The following is a 27,147-nucleotide window of genomic DNA, read 5'->3' as shown; positions in this document are numbered from 1 at the left end:
ACGGTCATAAAACTGACATTACAGTGTGTACAATAATTCAGATGTAAGATAATATTTCAACTTATTAGGCAAAGTCAACAGAATACTTTGGCAGCTAGTCAACATATTAAGATAACATGTGAAATACACTGAGTATTAAGCAAAATGCAAAGTCTAATGCAAAGCAAAAGTCAGCTGTATAGTATAGTGTGGTAAAGTTTGATATAGTATAGTGTGGTATAAATATAACGAATCTTTACTAAATACATTTTAGTATAAATTGCGATTATATGATGATGATACGTTTTTGTGTGGCACAATCTATATCTAACTAAAATAGATTTATAATGGCCTCAACAACCATGTAAAATTGTCAGGATGTTTTTGAATGATTTACAGTTTATTATTATTTTCAATAGATTTCAAAAGTCAGACTAATATATTTTATTCCAGTAGCCACTAAAATTATGAACAATAAACAGATCTTTGAAAATATTTTATAAATAAAATATTGAATATTCAAATAAGAAAGTACATACAAAATTTAATTTTTCAAAATTTGATAAATATATTACTTATTAATGTAATATATATTTTACAGCTTGCAATAACGCCAGACATACATACTTTCTCATAATCAAGATAAATGAGTTTCAAAAGCGATTAGGTTAGAATATGAAACATTATATTGTTCTATAAACAGTGCTAAAGTGCGATTTGAAAGTGATATGGTTATTTTACTTAGCTACTACTTTTTACCGCGCAAAGGACTACTCCGTATAATTATACTTTATATACCCAATTCATTCTTTAATTTTATACTGATACAGAGTACTTTATAATTTATATAACGTCGTAAAAGATATATATATATATTTATATGAATCTACGATAGTATGTATAGATGGAACCTAAATATTCCATCAGCAACCACTGATTCAAAAAATAGTAACTATAGAAACGCATGTTTATAGGCATCAATGCGCATTGTGAATTCTGTAAAATGTGTTGAGATATCACAACACGCGCGCACGCACGCGCACGCGCATATGCGCGCACACACATACATACACACACACGCACACACATATAAGCGCTCTTCATCTAGATGAAAAGTTCATTGCCATTCTCTCTCTTACGATATAAATGGATAACGTCATTGATGATAGGGGGTGGCAAAAGAATAGATTTAGCATGATGTATAGAGCCAAATATTTTACAGGTTAGATTGTACGTAATCAAGTGAGAGGTGTGGTGGGCATTAGTTTCGTGTTAAAGTCAAAATTCTTCTGCGTCTCACATACATATTCCAAAATTCTCCTCTTAAATATCACATTCCTTTGGAATTCATTTTTTGTTCTGTCTAATATTTTTTTCATTCTTATTGAATTCATTTGTTGCAATGACATATAATTAAGAAAAAGCAAAACATGGACAGACAATAAATATTTTCTAATTAAGTAATGGAAAATATTAATAGAGAATGTCTTACAGCTACGCTATTTTTTTATGTGAATGTTAGGTCGATATGACCGAACGTCACATTAACTTATTGATTACGGTGTCTATTTCAGAAAGGTTGCATCTGCTAATTCTGTCTATGTATAAATAATAAAAGAAAAAGCTTGCTAGAATAAGTAAACTAGTTATTGATATAACCGTTTAATAGAAAGCAATTAAAGAATTAACACCCTGCGGATGTTTTGCACTATTTTTAGAGACATTCGTGAACACACAGTAGGAAATTAAAGAGAAAAATATTACTTCCAATAATAGTGCCGCTTGCTACATGTACTCTTAATAGCAGAATGTAAACTAACATAAACACTACTTAAATAACCGATTCTACAAAAAAGTAGCGGTAACAAATAGCAAAATTAGTTTAGACAAAATTTCAATTCGAATCGTGCCTGGTAATTAATACTATGATAAATATTCTGATCATGTATTCTCTGATGTGCTTTTCGTTAATAACGGCACTCGAATCCTTTATATTATCCGAAAAACAACAGCCATTATATTAGCCGTTGCAAATAACATTATATGAATTGTCGCTATTCAGTTTACTTGTAATTATGTAATATCCGTTTTACACTGCATCGCACTCGCCAGTAAATGGACATTTTGTTCATTTATAACTGTACTAGCATACTCGTATCGGCAAAAATGCCGACATTTTTATCATCGATAGAAAATGGCACGTTAACACAACAGGGAAAATCTTTAATAATCGTTAGCAAGCAAGTAAATATACGTACATACAGAGAATTGAAGCACATGAATAATGAGATACAATTGTAATGTCTCGGTTGAAAATATGTTTGTTTATACACTAAAACACACGCACACACACACGTACACAGACACACACAAGTATGTCTATATATATATATATATATATATATATATATATATATATATATATATATATATATATATATATATATATACGTATATACGTATATGTATAAATATCACTAACTATAAGCACACGTGTATGCATGCATATTTACATATATACACACATATATGCATGCATATATACACATATACACACACACACATATGTATATGTATGTATGTATATGTATATATATATATATATATATATATATATATATATATATATATATATATATATATATATATATATATATACATACGTATTTTATGGACATATCTTTTCCCTTTCCGTCGTTCACTCTCTCTATCTTTTTATATATATATGTATGTGAATTTCGATCGATGAAATCATTGTATTGCATATAACATTTATGCCTCTTTGTGCGTGTATGTGTGTGTGTGTGTGTGTGTGTGTGTGTGTGTGTGTGCGAGCGTGTGTGCATGTGTGTGTGTGTGTGTGTGTGTGTGTGTGTGTGTGTGTCTGTGAGTGTGTGTATGAAATTGATAAATATAATTTACGATAAAAAAATGTCATTTCATTTTCATTAAAGTAATGCTGACTTCATAGCTCACTATAGTTCACCTGCAGTTAGCTACCTCTGACCGTTACTCAGTGCAACTCCGTTTCTTGTTTCACTCTTCTTTCTCTCGCATATTCGGAGAAAAGCCTTTTAATGTTTAGCATCCATCACTTCCACTCACTCCCTCTTCATTTGTTGTTTTACCCTTCATTGCCTGCAGCGTGGCCGACATGGACACACTTCGCGTTTTATTATGTAACATATTTAGAACGGATCGTTTGTGCCCAATAGTGCATGAATGAGTGCAGTGGTATATGTCGGAAAGGAAACATATACGGAGAAATATGTGCACGACCGCCTCATGACTTTTCATGAGCACAGCTCAATGTATTTTCTATACTTTGTTTATACGGGATAAATTTAGAAAGTAATAACTGCTACGGGAATATTTCAACGCTTGAGTGCACACAAGCTTGTTAATTAGAATATGGATAACATTGTTTCAAAGTTCTGTATTATTTGCATGAACGTTGATACAAAATGATTGAATAGCGGGTTAGTGTAGGTTATATTAACCGGTGTAAGAGCGAAAAATAATCCTTAGGTAAGATTACCAATGCAATGCAAACTGCCGCTTATTTTCCACATATATTTCATTTTCTTCCTAACTCTCGGTACATCGTTCTCTCTAGTAGCTTTTTTTTTTTTATAAATCAATTGATTGAAGGAAATGATAGTTCCCAAAAATGAAATCAATCGGTTTATTTTTACCGTTTAAATTACAATACACAAACACACACACGCACGCACGCACGCACATACACAAACACATATATATGTCTATGTATGTCTATAAGCATATATATATATATATAGTTTATAGATGAGATCCAAATATACCCTGTATAGAATATACTTTGTAGTGCTCAAGAGATTTAAACTTGAGTGGGTATAGAAGTAAATGTAAGAATAAACAAGTCGTACAGATCAATATATAAAGTATATTAAATACATGAAATACAAAAATATATATGTTTACGTACAAAAAGGTCCGATTTACACAGAATACAAATGATACTGAAAATTAAATGGGTTGAAGAAAAGCATTACAAGTCCAACAGGTGTTTCTAGGGGTTCGGTAGTCCAAAATACATGTATGTATGTATATATATATATGTATATATATATATATATATATATATATATATATATATATATATATATATATATATATATATATATATATATATATATATATATATATATATATATAGACAGAGAGAAAGAGAAAGGAGAAGTAGATAAATAGTTAGATAGATGATAGTAAGATAGATGATAGATAGATAGATAGATAGTTAGATAGATAGACTGACTAATGAATTTAGTGACTGATTGGTTACAAATGGACTACATTTATCACACGGTAATATCTGTCATGTTTCCCTTATGGTTTGTGGTGCTTATGTGTTCTGAGCAGATAGAGGCACTCTCTTTATAAGATAGAGTTGTAAAGATGATTTGAGTGTCAGTTTGAGAATGAGTTTCACAAATGGTAAGATCACATTCAGTTTCCACTGAGCAGTGTAGACAATTTGAAATAAAATGCTATAATCAAGAACACAACATGCTACTTGCCCCAGGAGTCACTCTTAAGAACTTAAGATCATGAATCTAGCCACTATACAATGCTCTGATTTTACATACACATATATACGCACTCACACACATGCACACCGATATACATGAGACTAGGTACGTATGTACGTCTGTATGCATGTATACATCCCATAAGTACTGTAAAATATATTTCCACTTGCAAACTCCATCGAAACATTTATATTGACTTAACTTTTAAGTAGTCCGTGCGCAGCATGATTTCTTGAAAATTACTGCAATCTAATTTGTAGCTGTAACATTTAGTAGCCAGGTATTTCTGTTCACCATTTCTCGCTTTCCACAGCAGGAACTTTATACCTACCGAAAGTAATTACTCTTCCTTCCGGATAAGAATAGAAACCTATACAAGGATCAAAGAATTAGAGATATCTGCTCCGAGAAAATTGGTTTTACTTGATGATTCGAGTAAACACACACAAGAACTTTGTTCAGTCTAAATTCAAGAATGTCTCTCTTGCACATGCAAATTACTATTACGGTGATCATAGACGGAAGCCTGAGAAAATTCGCTATAAATACCAAAACTGCTACTTTTGATTTTAAGTTGTATACATCTGTGCACATTGTGAAGCTCCAATACGAAAAATCATGTGTGTGTGTGTGTGTGTGTGTGTGTGTGTCGGTGTCTGTGTCTATGTATATATATATATATATATATATATATACATGTATATAAATATATATATATATATATGCATATATATATATATATATATATATATATATATATATATATATATATATATATATATATATATATATATATATATATATACATACATACATACATTACATACATACATACATGCATACATGCATAGAGAGACAGAGAGCAAGTGATATTTCAGGACATATTTGGTAAAGTTACTCCAATCTCTCAAAACAACAAAAAAAATACATATATATACTAATAAAACACGTTACTTTTCTATAAGTTTAGTCTATGACTCCATCAATTCGTGCGTATTGATGGTTCCCTGTGTGGAATTGGAATCTTATGGCACGTCTACATTGATTGATCCTTTTTAATTACGGGTATCGCATGCACAATGGTTGCATCAGTGCCTCTAGATCATTGTGAGGGTGCCAATTAGTTTTCCTTTCAATAACACCGCCCATGGATTTCAATTTGGCTCTTTTGGAGTTTCAATTTTTAGTGTTTATTGTAAAAGATTATTGATCTCCATTCTTGGATAACGTGGGATTATACGAACATAATAAGTCTTGTTAAAACACATATGATCTTGTAGTGCATACGTCATCCACCCAGGACTTACTTAGAGTCTCCAGTATCTCTGTGCATGGAAGTCGGTGTGCATTAATTAGTAGATATCGGAAGGGTCTACACATAGTTATTTGTCGATTTTGCTGTGAAAAATTTTAGTGTAGGTCGAACTTCATCATATCGGAAACGAACAAAATAATGCATTGTTCGCTACGTGTTTTAATCGTGTGAAGGAAGTGCTTGGATCAAGAGGTTTTCGCCTGTCTTCTCAGACGTGAATTGGCCTCCATTCACCATTTGAACTCGTATGTCTAAATTTATTTGGTGATGACCCATACCAATTTTCCAATACCTTCATTCATAGTGTCTTAAATCCGTGGGCTGAAAAGCAGCGCAATTGCGCAGAGTTCAGAGTTGAGAGGGTTGTGTTTCAGTTTGATTTGTTGATATAGTTGAGTCCATCATGGGGATAAGTACCAAATTATATACACAAGCACGCAAACATATACACACACACACATACATACAATACACACACAACACACACGCACACGTAGACACACACACACACATATTTGTATACGTATTTATATATATATATATATATACAGAGAGAGAGAGAGAGAGAGAGAGAGACAGACAGACAGATACATACATATTATCGATATATATTATACATATAGAAGGACATGCACACAAGTCAGTAATATCGACATAAAGCGCGACCTCTATTTGGCATGCGACTATTGAATCACTCCTCATTTCGAGCGTTAAGCATAGGCAATCTCAAAACAAGAGATTGCTACGAAATATTAAGTAAACAAAAGAAATCCTTGGAACTCTGATATATACCAGAACATTTAGATTATTTCACATTTCTGTAGAAGCATTACACTTTTGATTAGAATCTGCACAAAAGATTCAGCAAGTTACTGCCTTCCTGCGCGATACAACATTGCCACTAAAACATTATTGAATGCCACCCGAAAGAAAGTCTCCGCTAATTATTGAACCAGCATGCAAATATCAACGCTAGGAATATCAGAGGTTAATTCCCATCAAATATAATTTTGTTGTTTGAGACAGTGTAGAACAATTATCAGCCGTCATACAGTTCACTTGCTGTAATAATGTCAATATCTCTTCGAAAATATATGAGAAAGAGGACAACGCCTTCGAAACACCCACTTCGAAACACCCACTTTCTGTATCCACATTAAAGTTCACACAAGTACTCACAATACCTGAAAAAAGTGAACGCAAGCAGCACATTTCTCAAAATATTTCATGAAAGTAAGAAACACATTGTATAACTTTTGTATTCACTTCGTATGCGTTTGTATGTATGTATACACATTTGTGCAGAAATTTATACGAATGAGAAAATGTATATATAAAAGAAAATAGCATAAGACATATCGGTACGTTTGTATGCATATACCATAATTATGGGCATAAGCATTCATTATTTAGAGTAGCTGGTCGAAAATCGGTATTCCAATATATACGCACATATACAAATATACATAGTTTTTACACGCATACCTACTTAGGTATGTATGTATTATGAATGTATGTATTTATCTATCAATCTATCTATCTATCTATCTATCTATCTATCTATCTATCTATCTATCTATCTATCTATCTGCCCATACATACACACGCAGAATATTTATTACATAAAGCATTTTGAAGAATATTATATCATTTGATAAATATATTGCAAACATTGCTAACGTAACAATAGAAGATAAAATTTTAATTAATCTTCAAAATTACAGAAAATATCAGTTATGAACCGAATTCAAACAACTCAATTCTCTGTCAGGATTTTTTACATCCCATGCAAAGAGGTATTGCTTTGGAATGAAAGAATTTATGTGACACAGAACTAAGTTTGAGTGCTGCCTAACGAGGCAAGTCTACATTTATAAATTCTACTCTGAATCAAAGAAATAGGACACATACACACACACACACACACACACACACACACACACACACACACACACACACACACACACTCACACACAAACACACATATATGTGAAAGTGAATAAATAAAGGGTAGTAGTTACGTATATTATTATTATGGGATGTGTTTGTGTGTTTTGATTGTTTGTTCGTGTGTGTGTGCGTGTTCGTGTGTGTGTGTGTGTGTTTGCGAGTGTGGATGTCAAGGATGTCAAATTGTGTGAGCCACCAGGCTGATTTTTTGGGGGATCCTGCGAGCCAGTGGACTGTGTCTGGTCTGGAATCTGATTGAATCAACCCCATGTCCCTTTTGATATCAGAGTTGGTTCTGTCGAAAAAGGGCCTACTGTCACTGCCTTCTGAAATGTAACGTCCTCTCCCGGTTCAGGGTGATTCCTTCTGAAAAATGACGGCAATCCCCTTTTTGATGTTGCTATGGGGAGCTAAAGTCCGGCTGGGATTATGGATAACGCTCGTCGGTTTATTTATATTGCATGCCCTCAATAAGCAGACACAACCACAGAGGTTGGTCCTTTGCAAGGATCACGGTTTGTCCATCACAAGCCATCTGAACTGCTATGCCATGGACATCTTAGAGGAAGGATCTGAATAGAAAAATCAAAGTTTGACTTCCTAGGCGTAACACATAACACAAGACTTGAAAATAAGTAAAGTGTATTCAAGAACAGAAGATTGAATCCCCCCCCCCACCACTGCTGTAATTACAGACCTAGACTCAGTATTTTGCAGAAAAAAGTCTAACCTTTTAGCCAATAAGGATATCTTCAATAAGGCAGCCTCCATACTGCAATGTTTCACCTTAGAGGAATGGGGGTTTCGAGAATTTCCCATATACGGAGGTCACACCACAACACCCGAAGGGACGCAGAAAGAGAAAGCTGGTTTAGTTCGACTCTCCATTTAACCTAATAGTTTCCACCAATGTAACTAGTGCCTGCCTGTCGTTGCTTAAAATTATTTACCCATGGGCAATATGTACTATAAGTTTTTAAACAAATATTACGTGAACTTCAGCTACTTATGATCAGATAGCTTCTAGCATTGAAAGCATGCATCCGCACACCCTCAAACACCAACTCCGTAATTTCCATAAACCTACCGGCTGCCATATGGGAGGATCCTGAATCTCAAAGGTTGTTGTCTACAGAGCGTACCTCAAATAATCCGATGGCGTCACAAGGTACTTTATTGGTATGGAGGCCAATGACTCCAACGGAAGGTACACATAGCATATGAACTCGTTTAGATGCAATTGCAGAGAGAATACCATCTCTTTGTGTCGTTTCTACTGGAAACCCCACGACCTCCGGGATGAAAACCCCAACATAAAATGGACCGTCAGCGACATTGCTCCACCATACAAACCACGCGCCTGAGATTGCCAGCTCGTCCTCTGCCAAAGTCTGCACGTTCTCCACCAATCTGCGAATATATATCAACGACGAATACGAACTGTGTTATTGGTTCCAGTAGAGTTACATTCTAATTGTGAATTTCAAACGATTGCTTTCTAAAAACCTAGATATACCACTTTTACATTGGCTGCCCCACAACCAAGGACAATCTTCCAAAACCAAAAATGCCACCGCAAACCCCAGGCAGAACTCCCAAGCTTATGCATCACCTGTAACCTACTTCATTCTCCTTCACAAACGAGGGTATGCGCAAGCGGAAACACATATACATAGGCACATCTATGTATGTAGACGCCTTCCCTTTTCCCCTCACTTCACTAACATCACCAAACTTCAGTTCAATACCTATTCCCTATGTAACTCCACCCACCTTAAGGAATAGAACCCTGTTATCAGTAGTCAACTTAGATATTCAGCAGTCTTCACTTAGTAAGCATCCCCATCATTACTTACCGTCAACAGCTACAATCTAGATGTAGTGCATTAATTCACCTACCTTGGCTCTACCATGGCTGACTTCTCCCTTGTGTTTGAGTTCAACAGGCGAAGTGGTCAAGCGTCATCCACATATGCCAGGCTCACAAAGATAATTTTGGAAAACAGAAAACCGGCTGTAAACACCTAGACCGTTGTCTATAAGGCGTGCGTCCTGAGTACGCTACTTTTCAGTAGTGAGAACTGGAGCCTCGACTCTAGACAGGAACGGTGTCCTAACATATTCTACCTTCATAATCTTAGATGCATCCTGGATATCAAGTGGATAGACAATATCACCAATACTGACGTTTTCAACCGCACCAAGATACCTGGCATACTCACCTGCTCCAGCAGCGTCGTCTGCGATGGTTCGGTCATGTACATAGCATGCTGGACAGGAACATCACAAAATACCTCCTGTATGGGGAATTGGCTACCGGCACAAGAGCACGAAGGGACCTCATCTTCGCTTGAAGGACGTCTGTGAGAGGGATATAAAGTCGCTTGATCTTGACGTCCTGCGATGGAAGGAGTTCACAAATACACACCCACACTGGAGACAAATACTGCGAAAAGAGATGAAGCGAGCTGAAGGAAAACAGGATGCCTCCGCCAAAGAAAAACGCACTCGACGATAGGAAAAACCAGTAGCGCCGGCAGACAGCTCCTTCCAATGCAGTCGCGGTATGCGTTACCGGTGATCCCGTGTGAACCTATGCGGCCACAACAGATGCGGCAACGCCATCAGTAGATGACACTATTTCTGTAGGCGCAAATCCGTGGTCTCTACAGCAACCTATATATGTATATATATATATATATATATATATATATACACACACACACACACACATATATATATATGTATATATATATATATATATATATATATATATATATATATATATATATATATATATATATATATATATATATATATGTATATATATATATATATATATATATATATATATATACATATATATGCATTCATGTATATTTCTATGGCTGATGTAACTCGTACGACTGTTGCATTTTAAGTACAATGTTCCGTGTCAATTTTTCCATATCAGTATGAGGAATTGCAGTTACTTAATTCTGAATTCCATTATAAACCCCACGAAACCGGAATATGCTAAATTCGATTTCATGTTGTAAATGTTTCCGAGAAATCTATGTTTTATATTTCTATACCTGAAATGCATCACCTCCAAGGGATAAAAAGCATTGCAACTTGCCTAATGAAATTGCTTACCATGACATCAAACGAGTAAGCTTTCTTTCATTATAAAATGCATTTTGAAACCTAATGTTTCAAAAGACAAAAGCATGATAAATGTGCATTTTGGGATGCTACACTTTTATTAACCTTCAGTGATATTTTATGATTGCAACCAAAGAAAATGGAGCATGCTTCCTATCAATGAATTCGTTCACTTGCTCTGCATAACATCGGATATCTCTAAAATGAGACTAAAATTTGCATTCAGTTCTTGAATATGAAATTGTCTCTTTCACTATGTTGTTTAAGTATATGAATAAATATCGAATGCCTTGCATTTTATGCATTACAGCTCGTGGTTATTGTTGCCGTTCAAAATATAAGCGTTCGATATATATAATTTATTCTGGTTTCATTTTTGAGTGTTATAGGCTTTGCTGTATGTTAAGTAGTGATTTATAAACAGAACAAGTATTCAGATACTTATTTATGAGATATAATTTATAGTTCAGTTTATGAAAATTAAATCGTTATTGAAAAATTATATATATTTGAGATCAGATTTTAAATTTGAACGATTCCGATATTACTAGTAAATTATTGGATCTTTTTTAAAACGGGGGCCACATTTTTCATTAATGTTTTACGTAGTGTTTTTGGTACCGAAAGACTTTCAAACTTCGTATACTTATCTATTTTGTGTTATAGAACAGAAAAATATGTTTGTATTCGAATTTATTTCATGTAAAAAATTGTCTTATTTCGATAATTTCAACCAATCACTGACGTCCACTCAGCCGATATACATTAAGTGCCGACTACATAAACAAACGATTCTTCGTTTTATTTGCTTTTTTCATTTTAAATTTGCTTTAACCCTAACCCTAAGCCTAAGCCTAACCCTAACCCTAACCCTAACCCTAACCCTAACCCTAGGGTTAGGGTTAGGGTTAGAGTTAGGGTTAGGGTTAGGGTTAATTGTTTCAGATTCGTTTGTTTATGTAGTCGGCACTTAATGTATATCGGCTGAATGGACGTCAGTGATTGGTTGAAATTACAGAAATACGACAACTTTAACATGGAATAATTTATGGATTTCTTTTTTTTTAAAGAAGACTAAGAGAAAAAGATGTTTTATATGACACATTCTACCAGTGTTCCAAGTTTCAAAGTGTTTCGTTAATGAAAAATGTGGCCCCCGTTTTAAAAAAGATCCAAATTATTTTCTGTAATATATTTTGGCATTACTTTATAATTATGTATACGTTAACTAACAATCAGCTGCTGGTAAATCATTACATTTCATAAATAACTAAGGTGTATAAAAATGTTATTTGCCTAACGCAAACGAGAAATTCCCTTCAGCTCAAACATAGACACGCGCACACGCACACCCACACAAGTGCACACTCAAGTGCACACACAGGAGTTAAAACATATATACATGCATAAATATATATGGCAATTGAAAGACAGAAGATGGAATATACAAGAATCTGTTAATAATCACGTCAATGTTTTCGACACATATATATAGCAAATAAAAATATATGACCAACCAGAACTATTAATATTAACCCAGTGAACCGGAAACTCCGATGCCCTGGGTCACAGTATGATACAAATATGGTACGACATTATCCAAAGAGTATAATGACATCTACTTAATAGCGCATGTGGCAGAATCTGTGTGTAAACGGGACCGCAAGTGTGAGTACGAAAGTAAGTATATGTGACTACGACGGACATAATGTTTTACTTTATTGTATGCTATATTTTTCTTATTCTTCTTATTTTTCTTAATTTTTCAGACACGCATTGACCGACAACAGAATAATATAGTCGAGTCTACTGCGATATATTTCTAGATTGCTTATAAAAGTGTAAGGGGGCCGTATCCGTTTGCGTAGTGATTGTCTTTTGTTGGTTGATTGTCAATCATCATCAACCAATGAACGATTAGACTGGCATGAAGCTGTACTCGTGAATGCTTGTTCTCTTTAACGTGTCAAAGTGGAAAAGGAAGCTAATGGATGTACGTCTGTGTGTGTGTGTGTGTGCGTTCTTGTTCTTGTACGTCTGAGTGGGTGTTTGAGCGTGTTCTGTTTTTATGTATTCATGTTTGTCGAGGAAGCTACTGGTGTGTGTACGTGTGAGTGGGTCTATGTGTGTCTGTATGTGTGTGTGTGCGAGCTTGTTCTGTTGTTATGTATTTATGTGGGTGCAATGTAGATATAACAAAAACAATGTCACATTTTAAACTTGAGAAAATTTTACCATATTTGTTCTCATCTGTTTCATTTTGTATGTAAAATCCGTAACTTTCCAAGAAGAAAACGAGATAAACGTCGAAAAAGCAGTATTATTTATAATAGTCCATGAGTTTGCTTTTTTTTTCACCACCAAAGAGCCGAAATATTGCAACATGCATCAAAGTGCCAAAATCAATAAACCGAAATATTGCAACATGCAGTAAAGAGCCGAAATATTGCAACATGCACGGAGAAAAGGAAGAAATATAAATTAACACTTACTATTGATTAAAAGAAATACGAAAGAAAGAAATATAAATGGCATTGATTTCTATTTTAAAGTTAAATTAAACAAGATCTGTGAGACTACACACGAACATGCTCGCACACACACGCACACATCATATACAAGAACAAGCATATACGCACAAACACAATAATACAATTCTTGCCTTAAAAAGTACGAAACTAGAATTGAGAAAAGCTCAAGCTCAAGACGGTTACAGAATGTAATGGTAAATTTTAAAAACATGGGAGTAACATTGCTGCTCAAAAATATTGCAATCACTATATGTTGTACATTTTGTGGCGTCCTTTTATCACAAGGAATTTGTTTAGTCCATCGCAATTAGTTTGTGTTAAAGATTAATTAATTTAAATTATCGTATACTCAATTCTAACAAAACTGTGTACAAATAGTATCGTCACCTTTACGCAATAATTCAATCTATGAATAACATTTTTTATCACGTTAAAACGCTTAGGAGTGGCTGAGTAGTAAGTATCTTGCTTACCAACCACAAGGTTCCGGGTTCAGTCCCACTGCGTAGCACCTTGGATAAGTGTCTTCTACTGTAGCCTTGGGCCGACCAAAGCCTTGTGAGAGGATTTGGTAGACGGAAACTGAAAAGAGCCTGTCGTATATATTTGTGTGTGTGTGTGTGTGTGTGTGTGTGTGTTTGTCACCCCCCCCCACACACACACACATACAAACATCGTTTGACAACAGATGCTGGTGTATTTGTGTCCCCGTACCTTAGCGTTTCGCCAGAAGACCTGATAGATTAAGTGTTAGGCTTACAAGGAATAAGTCCTGGGTTAGTGTTAGGCGACTAAAGGTGGTGTTTCAGCATGGCCGCAGTCAACTCACTGAAACAAGCAAAAGAGTAAAAGAATAAAAGAAAGTATTCAATCAAAAAATCTAGTAATGCTTTGTCTAATTTGTATAATTATTCCATTAGTATGTGTATCATAATGCGAATTAAATTTGCTTACAATGATTCCGATTTCGTACTTCCGCAGATATATAGATTCGACTTCATCATAAATCAAATTTTCTTTTTATTATCATGGTAATTTGCAAGCAGTGGGGGCGAAATGGCCCAGTGGTTAGGGCAGCGGAGTCGTGCTCGTAGGATCAAGGCTTCGATTCCCAGACCGGGCGTTGTGAGTGTTTATTGAGCGAAAACACCTAAAGCTCCACGAGGCTCCGCCAGGGGATGGTGGTGAACCCTGCTGTACTCTTCCACCACAACTTTCTCTCACTCTTGCTTCCATTTTCTCTTGTGCCTGTAATTCAAAGGGCCAGCCTTGTTACACTGTGTCACGCTGAATATCCCGGAGAACTACGTTAAGTGTACACGTGTCTGTGGAGTGCCACTTGCACGTTAATTTCACGAACAGGCTGTTCCGTTGATCGGATCAACTGGAACCCTCGACGTCGTAAGCGACGGAGTGCCAACACACAACACACAATTTGCAAGCAGTGTGAAATATGTTTTTTTATACAGTTTGATATGAAGAGAATTATAATGAATTTACTTAATCGAAGTTAAAGATCATATTTTATACATTTCCAACTTTTTTATATTGAGAACTCTGTTTAGTAATATTAGTGACATCGTAACTCACTGATATATCTCTTTTCGTTTCAAGATGCCACAGAATGTACAACATATAGTGAGTCCAGTAGTTTTGAGCAACAATGCTAGTCCCATTGCTTTTAAGGTTTATTATGATATTTTGTAACTCTTTTGAGCGTGCGTATTTTTAGATTCTGTTTACTACATGTCTTTGTTTGTAACGTCGCAACGCAATCTTTCCCTCACCATTCTTGCCCAACGGGTCAGACCTACGGACACTAACAATATGCTGTATTAAAACCGAATGACACAGTTTATTTAACAAGATACCACATATAACATCACCTAATGCGATGCCTCTGCCCAGATATCAGCACGACAACAAACTGTAGAGTATCACACTCCCGAGAGATCGATATAGCATAAGTCGAAGCGAACGATGCGAGTAATAAAATTGGTCGTATATTGAATTTCCGTATCTATCATTTATTTTATATATATAGGTTTCTTTATTAGCCACACAGGGCTCAACACAGAGGGGACAAAATACAAATGTAGAGTTTTTCTTTTCGAGGGGGTCGAAAACAAAGCAGAAAAAAAAAAAAAAAGTGGGGACAACGATGAAAAAAAAAAACATCTCAAAACGTTTGGGGTATTTACAAAAAATACGAAATAATACAAAAAATTCCCAATAAATGGGGAGGTTATCCGTGGAAAGAAAAACTAACGAAAAGACCACGGTAACCTCGGTCTTTAGCGTCACAGTTTGTTAAATAAAATTTCTTTTATTTAAGCAAGAAACGTGAGTAACTCTCTGTTTATAAAATTTTTAAACGGTTTATAGAATCATGGTCAAGGTGGCTTCGTCATTTATACGTGCCATTCTTGCTACATGTATCCATCTTTTTTCGAAACATTTGCTAGACAACACTTGCCTCTCTACTCTCACCTTCCTTTTCAAGTGATACTTGAAAAAGTTGATGAGAGATTGACCAGAGAGGAAAGTATTTGTCTCTAATCCTTTCAGACGCGTCCACCAGATGCATTCTTTGGCCATAGCCACAAGTACGATAAATACAGCTCTTCCTTCCCGTTTAAAGGAAGGAGGCGTGACGATATTGACGATAGACTTGGTTGATAAACCGACTCGTCCCACACGCGACAGCAGTCGTTCGACATAAGCCCACAGCTCCGAAATGGTTGGACACTGCACGAGTGCGTGCAGAACGGTTTCATCGCTCTGACCGCATCTCGGGCAGGTCGGCCCCGCATTTCGCGAGCCGTGTCTATAGAGCTTATCCCGAACGGGTAGCGCCTCTCGGTAACACTGCCAGGCCAGGGATCTCTGGAAGTTGTCCATAGGTCCCGGCCCGAAAGTCGTCCTGAACAGGCGGGTCAGGTATTCCTCGTCGACGCCCAGGTTCGCCCCGAGATCGTCGTCGTACCTGCCCTCCACTAATCCCCTATAGAATGACTTCGTTGTGATGCAGCCGCTCAAGGTCGACCCGGGACGGCAAAGTTGTTGCAGAGCAACGCGACACTCACGGTGCCATTCGCCATTCCTCGGCCTCTTTTTGATCCACGACTGCAGCTCGGTCATGGAGACGAGCTGCGGGAAAGCGCGTCGCACAAACGGCGACCACACCTGCTCACCGTCGTCTACGTAGAGCCGGAGATGTCGCAGTCTCAGCGCATGTCTGCGCATCATCAACCACGGCATGCCCAGCCCTCCTTTCAGCGGGTGTTGGCAACAAACGGATCGCCTCACCATCGGAACGCTTCCTTTCCACAAAAAGCGGAAGAGGATGCGCTCCATTTCGGTGATGGCGCGATCGGGACAAGGCACGACGGTCAGGCGGTATTCGATGACGGACACGATGTACGCGTTCGCCACCTCCGCCCGACCTTTTAGGGACAGCTTCCTCTCGGACCATTGCCGGCAGAGAGTGGCCACCCTACTCGTTATCTCGTCCCAGTTCTTCTCCGTTTGCAGGTCCGGACCGAACCAGACTCCGAGCAACTTGACCGGACCGTCCGTCCAGCGTCCCACTACTGAGGCGCTGCCGGACGGTATGGGCTTGCTTCTCCAGGTGCCGAGCAGCAAACCCACCGACTTATCCCGGTTTATTTTCGCTCCCGTCACTGCTTCGTAGTCTTTCAGCGTCTCGCCGACAAGCTCGATGTGCTCGTGGCTAGACGCTATGACGGTGACGTCGTCCGCGTATGCCGACACGCTCGTCCCGCACCCCAGTTCTCGCGGGATGCCCCTCAGCGTCGCCAGCTTCCGCAGTAGTGGCTCGAGAGTCAATACGTACAGGAGCGGCGACAGGGGGCATCCCTGACGAACCGAACGTGCAATGTCGAAGGGTCCCGATAGACGTCCATTGACGCGAACAACCGAACGGATGCCTGTTTCAAGGCAGCCATCCAGCCGCGGAAAACGGGACCGAAGCCGGCCGCTTCGAGGACGGCCTCCAAGTATCGATGGTCTACCCTATCGAAAGCTTTGGATTGTTCCAAATTGATCCGGGCCCCACCCATGCCAGGTTCCTTAACTACCCTCTCTATGATGTAGCGCATCAGATGGAGGTTGTCATGGATGCTCCTGCCCGGCACGGCGCACGTCTGCTCCGTGCCGACCAGTTTCTCGATGACAAGCGCCAACCGCTTGGCTAACATCTTGGCCAAAATTTTCATGTCTGCATTGAGCAGAGTGATGGGCCTAAAGTTATCTATGGCGTCCCCCTTGTTTGGATCTTTCTTCAGCAGCGTTACCGCTCCTCGGCTCACAAAACCGGGAATGCTCCCGTTCTGCTGCCAGTTGCAGTACACGGCCGCCAAGACGTCTCCAAACAAGTCTGGCATACAGTTGTAAAGCTCGTAGGGCAGACCATCCAAACCCGGAGATTTGTCCGTCGAGCAACCCGCCATCGTGTCCCTCACCTGCTCCGCCGTGATGACCCCTTCGCAGCACTCCGCCTCTCTTGCCGAGAGTCGTGGCAAGCTGTGCAGGTAGGCACTAAAGTCCACCCTGCCTTCTCGCTCGCCACTCCTCCCGAACAGTCGGGCAAAATGCCGCTGAAACGCCTCGCACATCTTGCTCGGCTCGAGCAATTCGCGCCCCTGTTCGTCTACCAGAGACCGGATGGTGGCTCTGTTACCCCGCTGCGCCTCCGCCACCCGGGCCTCTCGTGCGGCTCCAACACCTTCATTCCTCAGAGCACGCATCCTTGCCCTGACAGCACACCCTTCGTGTTTAGCATTGAAGTGTTGATCGAGGGCCAACCTCGCCGCTAAAACGTCGGATGCGATGCCACTTCGCAATGCCTCTTCTAACTTTATCACTAGCTCCCCCTCTACTCTGTTCCTCTCTACAGCTAGTGCCCTGCTATACCTTATTGCTTCCGCCCTTACTGCTCTCTTGAGGGCAAACCACCATTTGTTGTTGACGATGGCTCCCGTCAAAGCCCTCTTTACTAACGTGCTAATCCGGTCTCTGAAAACGTGTCTCGACGGGAAAGACGCGTTTAGTTTCCAGTAACCGGGACCCTGCCTATGTGCCTTATCTAAGTCTATTATTTTATATATATATACATATATGTGTGTGTTTTTAATTTTTATAATTTACTTGTTTCATTCATTAGACAGCGTCTACACTGGGGTGTACACGTTGAGGAAATTTCGTCGAACAAATTGAAACCAGTACTTTTTTAAGGATTTTAATGTATCGTTCTTTTTAGCTGTACTACTAAGTTACGGGGACGTAAACACAGAGCACCGGTTCTCAAGTAGCGGGAGGGGGAACAACAGTAGACATAGCCACAGAAACGTAGTTACAAACACGCACATACTCATCTTTGTATGTAATTATGTATGAATGTATGTATGTGTATGTGTATGTATGTATCCATGTATCTATTTATTTATCTCTTTCTATGTATATATATATATATATATATATATATATATAGGTGTGTGTGTGAGTCGGTGTGTGTGTGTGTGTGTGTGTGTGTGAGTGTGTGTGTGTATGTGTGTGTGTGTGAGTGTGTGTGTGTGTATGTGTGTGTGTGTGTGTGTGTGCATAATAAGAATTTATATCGCCACTTCACCATGGCTTGTCCGTAGCAACCGAAGTTTCTACCGCTTTTAACCCAAGGCGGACTCCTCCAGTGTGTTACCGATACAATCTGCACCCGAAGCGTCGGGGCGGGCACCCACCATCTAGCCATGATGTCAGGACGACCAATCTGTCCAGCCTCGAGTTATTTGTGCCCATCCTCAGTGGGGGCCACCCATCAATTAGAGATAGCAGTAGTTCGCTCCAGCTCGCAATATATAGGGAAATCAGTGACAAGTGGTTAGTGATTTTGCAACAAGCTAAGTAACTACCTAGAAAATCTCTATAAGAGATGAAAGTAGTATGTATAGACGGAAGTACTGTTTATTGCCACTTCAACATATCTGTTCCGTAGGAATCGACGTTACTACCGTTTCTAACTCCAGGAAGGCACCTACTGCTGCTAGTTAGTAATACAGTATAGTTATGTTAATTTCCTACAGAAATTTTCTACTCAACTACTTTGCGTATATATATATATATATATATATATATATATATATATATATACAATATCCATTAAGTATAGGACATCACCAACGAGTGAAAAATATGTGAACGCACGTGAGATGAATACTGGACAATTACGTAATTATAATGTATATATACATGCATACGCAAACAAACACACACATACACATATATGGTGGAATATTCCGTCGGTTTTGATATATGAGGATCTGACAACCTACTTTTCCTTTCCTGTCACAATGCTCATGTCGAATGTGAAATTAAGCCCTGCTTAATGTGATCTGTAAGCCAACAAATGCTACAAATATGACGATTACAGGCAAGTGGAGGCGGCATATTTGCAGCCGCTTTTCGCTTTTGCTTTGGGTCTCGAAGCCTGTTATATGCTAGTTGCAACAAACTTTCTTAAACCATTTTGACACAACCAGCTGCATTTTCTTCGTTCTATAACTGTTCGCTCAAAGTTGTTGTCAGCTATCTTCACTACTGAGAGGTTAATCTTCTGTTTCTACTTATAACTGAGCCATGATCGACCAACATTCCTGTGACGACTACCAAGCTGGCTGTACAGGAGGACTTTGCGTACTTTTCGTCGCTCATTCGGACGACATGGACAGCCCAGCACAATTGCGACTGCATAAAACTCATAGAACTTCATACGAAAACTCTCAATTCCACCAATCATACACTGGTCGGCATGAGAAAATCTGTATTTTAGAGACTAACCGTAAATCGTGGAAGATGTCTAGTTGGTTAATGTGCCGTCTATAGGGCATCCATGATCATCGTCATCATCATCATCATCATAATCATCATCATCATTATCATTATTATTATTACCATTATTATTATTATTATTATTATGTATTTATTTTTTCTTCTATCATTTCAGATAGGTTTCAGTACCTTTTTTACAATTCCTAGAGATCCTACAATCCGAGGGCTCCGATAGTTATTGGTACCACTACCACCATTTTCATCGACCAAAACTGCTTTACCTCCCAAGCTAGCCTGTCTTACCTATCGACTTTTTCTTTCTTCCTTATCGCATACGTTGTTGTCAGCTGGGCATGCTAAAACTATGATCCAGCATAGTTTACTTTCTTTCTCAATTATGACTATATCTATATATTCTATCTCATAAATCATAAAATTCCACAGGATCTTTGCATAATTATTTTCGATGTTACTTTCGGGTTTGTGGTCGTACCAATTTTTCTCTGTCAAGATTATACTTGTTGCAAAGCGTCCAATGAACAAGCTTGGCTATATTGTCGTGGCTTGTCTTATATTCCTTCTAGGATGATGGCGAACATTGCCTGAAAATATGCTAATATGCCATACAGTTTCACAAATTTCTCCACAGATTCTGCTCATATCACTTTCTGATGTGTTATCTTCTCTCTATTTTAAGTAGTTTGTTCTTAGTGCTTGCTCTTCGGCAGCACAGATTAGAACCTCCGTTTCCGGTGTTAAATCACTTTAAGTCATTCGTTATCTGTTGCTTGTACTATACTTTATCTTTGCAATCTTTCATCCGACACAAGCCTGACCTTCTTATATCTAACAATAGCAGTTCTGTAGCATTTTTTACACACCATGCTATGTTGTCTTCTTCTGTTCTAATGCTGTGTTCGCATCCAATAAGTCCTCTTCCTCCTCCGGTAAATATTTTTATCAAACATTTTATAACCGTACTGTGCATCATTGAGCAATTTTGAGAGAGGTATCAAGGCTACTCAAAAGAGGAATGGTGACAGTGAATCACCCTGGAAAATGCCACATGAATTTTTTATATCTACAGCATTTACTGATTCTTTGTCACTGTTCAAAGTCAGTGTGTTTCTCCATGATCTCAGACTTACAGACAAAATGTTTCGCAGAGTAGGCGCTATTTTATACATTTCCAGACATTTCTTATTCCAGTTATGTGATAGAGTATAAAAAGTTTTTTTATAGTCAATCCACGTTTGTGTGTCGTTTGTGATAATCTTTTAAGATCATCTTACTGATGAGTAGCTGATGTTTACAACTATTAGATCTACATTTTCATCGTTTTTGCTCATTAGGGAATATACCACTTTCCATTAAAAAACTATAGGTATATTCATTCAGGACAGATGTTAGCGTTTTATACATTATTGTTAAGCAGTTTATGGGTCTAAAATTTTTTGGCTCATTTGTTTCTTCATTTTTTGCAAGTATGAATGTTAAATCATTAACTAGCCAAGAGGGCATCATACTAGTATTTTGCAAAACATTGTTGTAAAGTTTTGTTAGCAGTTCATATATCTCTGGGAAGGCATTCAACCAGAAGTTAGGAATTTTATCCATTCCTGGAGACTTCCACTAACTTGACCTCCTGAGAGCAGATCTTACAGCCTCTACCATGATACTCTCCTACTTTTGCTCCTCTAAGGAGTGTAAGTCTCTAGATATTTTATCAATCCAAGGGGCCTTTTAATTGTGTGTTTTTTCTTCTGCCCAAATTTTATTCCAAACTTCCTGCACTTCTTTTGATGGGACAGACTTTACTATAGCTCGTGTTTTCCCTATCTTCCTGTAATAATTTTTGGGGTGATTTTTTAATATATTATTGTCCTTGAAGAATCTAATGCGCTTTTCATACCTTGCTATGTGGGCAGCTTTAGCACATGCCTTTTGCTTGATGATTTCTATGTTTGTATCAATGTGAAGCATGGTTTTCTTATATTTTTCTTTAATTTTCAGATCTTTGTAGGTTTGATAGTCTTGTCAAATGTAATGGTTTTCGAACATTCTATGTCAGACCTAAGCAGCGTAATTTGGTGTTTAAAATGCTCGTGCCAAGAAGGCTTTTTGTGAGAATGCTCTCGTTTTCAAATCTTTTCAGCACTTAGAATCGTTGAGATTTTCGCTGATGCATAGTACAGGTGGTTGAGATCTGTATTATGAACATCATTAGCTGAAGTTGAGATCTGTATTACGAACATCATTAGCTGAAATTATATAATTAAGTGCAAGGCGGATTTTATCAATTATTTTCAGGTTTTGGTTAGAATTGCGAATTTTGAAGAGATTGTTTTGTACATTCATTTTGTTATATTTTTTTTTCCGTTTCAACCATTCAATCATTTGATTTTTTAGATCAGGTTGTTCTGCTGGGTCAATTTCTGTGTGACTTTCTTCACCTATTTGATTTTCATCTGCCTTAGTGCTTATGGTTGGTTCAATGAGTATTTCACTTTGCTTGTCAGTTACATTAACTCTTTCAATCATTACTGCGTTTTCATCAACCCTGGGTTGAACTGCATCTTCGTTTATTTTATCATTTAGTGCTTGTTTAATTTGGTCAATCACTACTTCATTTAGTAAATATTTTTCCTAATGTTTCTTATGACATTGGCAAGTTTGTTACTGTCTATGTAGGGTCTTACTTCAAAGTGTTTCTGTTTCCATTTTAAGTAGGTTTTTACAGTATTAAACTTATTTGTGGGGAAATATATGGCATGGTAGAAGGCCGTAAGTACTTCTTATTCTTCCCTAGACCATTTTTCCTTCTTTTTCTTTTGGTTATTTGATGACGAGCCTGGATGGCTATCTGCTGGAATATTCCAGTTGTGGGTATTTCCAGCTCCTGTGTGTCGGGAAGATTTGAACCAGTAGCTATTTTTTTTGTTTGGAATCTATTTCAACATTCGAGTACGTGGCCCTTTGTGCACCGGTCGACAACTAATCTGGGGACAGATTTGTCTGTTCAGGGTGAAGTTTTGGAGGCAAAACCGTCACCGAGTTCTCTGTATGTAAACATTGCTTGTTGACACTAGGGGACAGATTTGTCCGTTTAGGGTCAAGTCTTTTGAGATAACACTGTCACCGAGTTCTCTGTATGTAAACATTGCCCTTAACGTAGCTTCTTAAAGCTAACAGATCTTTATCCGTCTATATTTTTTTGTTGAAAGATTTATCTCCCAGTATAGATTGTTTTTGTGATGTTTTTAAGCTTATGAATGGTTCACTCTGTGTTAGTTCGAAAAATGAAAATAAAAATTAAAAGTTTTGTTTTAGTTTTGGCTTCGTTTGTGAGACGTGATTTCATATGCATGAATGTGTGTCCTGTAAATTTCACGTAGTTGTGTAAACAGTGAGATGTATGTGTAAGTCCTATGGGTATGAAGATGTATATCTGATTGTGTAGACATCCGAGTATATGCGTAATTACTCAATTTCTTTACTTACTATTTTGTTCCATTTCTATTTTATAAGTTGTAAGCTTTCCGGTGTTGATTTCGCGTGTGTGTTTCACACATGTTTCACAGACATCGTGCGGAGGAGAAATTGTGCTTTGTATGGCAGTAAAATTTCGCTTTTTTATTCTTATTATTTTCGATAAAAGACCGCTGCCTTCTACAGGTTCCTTTATCTAATTCCATCGATGTTATTGGATTAGATTTGTTTTTGAATGGGGAGCCCGGTGTAGCACATCCGTGTTGCTATTCAGCGCAGTGCTCTGATTATTATTATTATAATTATTATTATTATTATTATTATTATTATTATTATTATTATTATTATTATTATCATCATCATCATCATCATCATCATCATCATCATCATCATCATCATTATTATTACTATTATTATCATTATTGTTATTATTATTATTATTATTATTAGTAGTAGTAGTAGTAGTAATAGTAGTAGTAGTAGTAGTAGTAGTAGTAGCAGTAGTAGTAGTAGTAGTAGTAGTAGTAGCAGCAGTAGTAGTAGTAGTAGTAGTAGTAGTAGTAGTAGTAGTAGTAATAGTAGTAGTAGTAGTAGTATCATTAATATTTTATTGTCTTTGCACAGCTTCTAACGCTGGAGATCTTTTAGTGTCAGCTGTTCACTACCAGTGAACTAAGGTAACACCCCTTATTTTTCGAGCCATATACGGGGTACTGGAGAAGTTCGAAGCAGTTACATCTTTATTGCAACCCATATCTGTTCCATGTACTTTTCAAGATTTTTCTCACTGTTGCCAGGGCTGCGACAATTACTGATGCTGCTACGACATTTTACAGCGACCACAATTACTTAACCTCCCTTGCTAATTTTTCATATCTATCGAATTGTCTTTCTTCCTTATCGCATACCTTGTTCTTAGCTGGCCATGTTATATGTATGATCTAGCATCGTTTGCTTTCTTTCTTAATTATCACTACGTCTGGTTTCATATCTTCTCCCCAGCAGCGAATAACGACTAGAGACACGTGATTTGCGCTATCGGATGCGCTTGCTCTCCCCGTGGAGTATTTGTCGAACGTGCAAGCTGTACTTTTAGGCCGCAAGTAGAAGATAGCCTCAACTCCGGCTGACCATCAGATGTGGCCAGCATTTTTGAGGGATGTGAGGAAGTCATTGGTCAGAGCAGGCTTAATCTACTCCGGATGAATTCCGTCGCAAATTCAAGTAAGTACATGGTGGAAACGAATGCTGATACCGTTTCCTGCGTCCAACACTACGTAACTGACAAACAAGATGGGCATAAGCGAGTAACCTTAACATCAGGAAGAATAAAAGTATTGATATTAATTAAATATATATCAGTTTCATCACGAAAAGAACCAGCAAAAGTAATAGAAACAAGTTTTGTGGCGGAAACAGCGGCAACGAAATCTGTATTACGAATTAAATCAGCAATTGATCAAAGAATTGCAAAAACTAAAATTGATATATCAACGGCATGGGGAAAAGTTCCACTTCTATCACTCCAATAGAACATCACAACTCTTTGCTCTCATTAATGAAGGTCAATCTGAAATGTTATGTAAGTGGGACAAAATGTCCGACGGAAAGGTATAATGGAAAACTCTCCATGTAAGAAAGGGGAAAGGGATTAGGGAGCAAAGCAAATCTGTCCAACAAATATAGCAAAGAGACTTAGAGAGAAAATGTAACGTGAGTGAAGTATGTTTTATACAACCACATGTATATCTAGGCATTTTCATCTGCTAAATACAGGTTTGCATGTATGTTATGTTTGTCATTTCTGGTAGTGTTGTAAACGTTGCTCTCTCTCTTTCTCTTTTACTTGTTTCAGTCATTTGACTGCGGCTATGCTGGAACACCACCTTTAGTCGTGCAAATGGACACCAGGACTTATTCTTTGTAAGCCTAGTACTTATTCTATCGGTCTCTTTTTCCGAACCACTAAGTTACGGGGGAGTAAACACACCACCTTCGGTTGTCAAGCGATGTTGGGGAGACAAACACAGACAGACACACAAACATATACACACACTAGTTTATTTCCTTCTGTGAAGATTTCACCAACGTATTGCTTTCCCCAAATATACAACCGTATATTTCCTTACGTTTGTTTGCTATAAGAGCTCAGTGTTCTCGAGAATTAAGGCTTTCTTACATGTCTGCTAATGTACTTTGTCTTGTTCCAGGTACTGATGTTTTTAGTTGAATTGGATAATATCAAAGGCTCTTGAAGCCCAGTAAAGGAGCCAGATTTTCCTTCGCTTGCACTGCTGTCGCTTCAATTATCGCTTATTCTAAGTGTCGTCGTAGGTGCTCTCATTGTATTTTCAATAGTATGGCAGTAATGACTCCATTAGAGGTGTCAACGGTCGCTCTTTTTGTACGGTACTGGTAGTGATGATTTTCCCATCTCATTGTTGACATTCTGTGTAGTTTCATCAGCTTCAAAAGTATCTCTAATTAGAGTGTTGGAAAGGTACGAATGTAGATCCATTTAAAACATCCCCCTAAAAAGTTTTTACACCTCGACTGTGCTTTCAGGTTTCTTGTACCATGATTAATTGCACTTCCTTCAATATTTGTAAATGAAATAAGAGATGGAAACCGAGCTACTAGTGTTAATTTGTGCATATGTTTGACATACGAACGTACCCGAGGGCATGTATACTCATAAAGTAGAGAGGGAATGAAGTAGAAAGCATGGTTATAATCTTGAAGCTATTATCAATTAAAACATTTGTGGCGAGCAAGGAGTTTCGAAATGACAGTGAAATGTGTAAAATAAAGTCAATGCTATTTGTTAAGCATCAAATTGCCAGTTATGTTTTTCAACGCTCGTAAAGTTTATTTGAATAGCCCCTGTAGTCTAAGAATCATTGCTATTTGTAACGAATCACAGTTTAAATTTATAAAATGCCAATGCATTGCGAAAAATAAGCACGTCACTGACTCAATTCCTCCGTCCATTCGATTCTAATAACTCACTTAGCAAACAAATATATTTCCTTTATTACGTTCTCACATTGTTTAATTGTAATTCTAACATCTTCCTGTCACTTACTTTCTTATTGTTCCTAATTAAACATATCCATGATCTACTCAAGTGTCTTTACATTTCTTTTACCAGTAATACATTTCTATGTCATCCTTCATTTACTTTCATATAAAAGCTTTGCACCATTTGCATATAGAAAGTTCATGTTCATTCGTATGTTATTCAGTTCTTTGCTATAAATATAATCAATTCAAGAATATCCCACACAGTTGCAATGTCTCATGGAATGAATCAAGTCGTGCT

Source organism: Octopus bimaculoides, chromosome 1, assembly GCF_046866305.1.
Source record: "Octopus bimaculoides isolate indiv1 chromosome 1, ASM4686630v1, whole genome shotgun sequence".
Lineage (NCBI taxonomy): Eukaryota > Metazoa > Mollusca > Cephalopoda > Octopoda > Octopodidae > Octopus > Octopus bimaculoides.
The sequence above is the reverse complement of the archived record's forward strand: the minus strand, read 5'-3'. Positions refer to the sequence as shown.